The sequence below is a fragment of the Penaeus monodon genome, chromosome 15 (assembly GCF_015228065.2).
Source record: "Penaeus monodon isolate SGIC_2016 chromosome 15, NSTDA_Pmon_1, whole genome shotgun sequence".
In the NCBI taxonomy this organism is placed as follows: Eukaryota; Metazoa; Arthropoda; class Malacostraca; order Decapoda; family Penaeidae; genus Penaeus; species Penaeus monodon.
In genome coordinates this window covers 26,557,468-26,558,582 of record NC_051400.1, presented here as the reverse complement: position 1 = coordinate 26,558,582, position 1,115 = coordinate 26,557,468, and the positions used below count along the sequence as shown (strand labels likewise).

Below are 1,115 nucleotides of genomic sequence, written 5' to 3'. Positions count from 1 at the left end.
GTGGGGGGGGCGAGTTCTGGGATCCAACAAGTGGGAATTATGCAGCCCGGCCGACGTTTTGATACCTGAAAATTGAGATCAAAGCGGACGGAAAGCTTGTTCAAAGGTGGCCGGTGACAATGGAGGAGACGTCGCGCTCTCGCTCGTTCGCTCGTTCTCTTGTTCTCTCCTTCGTACATTCGTTCGCTCGATCTCTCGTTCTCTTCTCTTCTTCTTCGCTCGTCCTCTTATTCTTGTTCTTTCGTTCGCTCTTTCGTTCATTCTCCACTCATTCGTTGTTCTTTCCTTCGCTCTTTATATTTATATTCGCTCGTTCTCTCCTGCGCTCGTTCGTTCGTTCTCCGCTCTTTCGTTTGTTTTCTCTTTCGCTCGTTCATTCGTTCTCTCCATCGCTCGTTCATTCGTTCTCTCCTTCGATCATTTGCTCGCTTTCTTGTTCTCTCATTCGTTTATTCTTCTCCGATCTTTCTCTCGTTTTCGTTCCCTCCTTAGCGCGTTCTCTTGTTCTTTCCGCTCGTTTTCTCGTTCTCTCCTTCGCTCGTTCTCTTTTTCTCTCGTTTTCTCTCACTTTCGTACTCCAATAAGTGAAGGAAGTGGATGGAGAAAGGCAGGTGGAGAGAGAAAAGTGAGAGAGACTTGGAGGAGACAAAAGTAGAAGCAAAAAAAAGAATTATACCAAAGAGATACGAAAGTAATGATAATAGAAAAAAAAATCCCCCATCTCACAGTGTCGCCGCCAAGAAAATGCAGAATTAACTCATAATACCAAATCGGTGTTCAAATCTCGTTCCTTTTTATTTACATGCGTATAATTATATTTTTGCGCATTTGCATATTTATGCATTAACGTATTCGCAGCATGAAAAAAATATATATTTGACAACATGATGAATAATGTCCGAATTATAGTCATGTGAGGGAACATATTTTGTCGTAGGTATGACGTGTTTCATATCGGATATTGCAGTCAGCGAGATGTGGTTTCATTACTAAAATTCATTTGGCTGTGCTTTGACGAAATTAAAGTTGTACCTTCATTCCCGGGTTAACTTTGACCTTCTGTCTATGTGCTCTTCCATCATGAAGAACGGAAGGAACGAAATTTTTCGCCTTTT

The 1,115-nt window shown here is 42.1% G+C and overlaps 1 protein-coding gene across 1 annotated transcript in view; it reads left to right on the top strand.

The window, feature by feature from the left end:
• Positions 1-1,115, top strand: part of LOC119581870 (disintegrin and metalloproteinase domain-containing protein 11-like) — a gene marked incomplete at its 5' end in the record, with an annotated part of 193,377 nt that overhangs the window by 117,189 nt on the left and 75,073 nt on the right.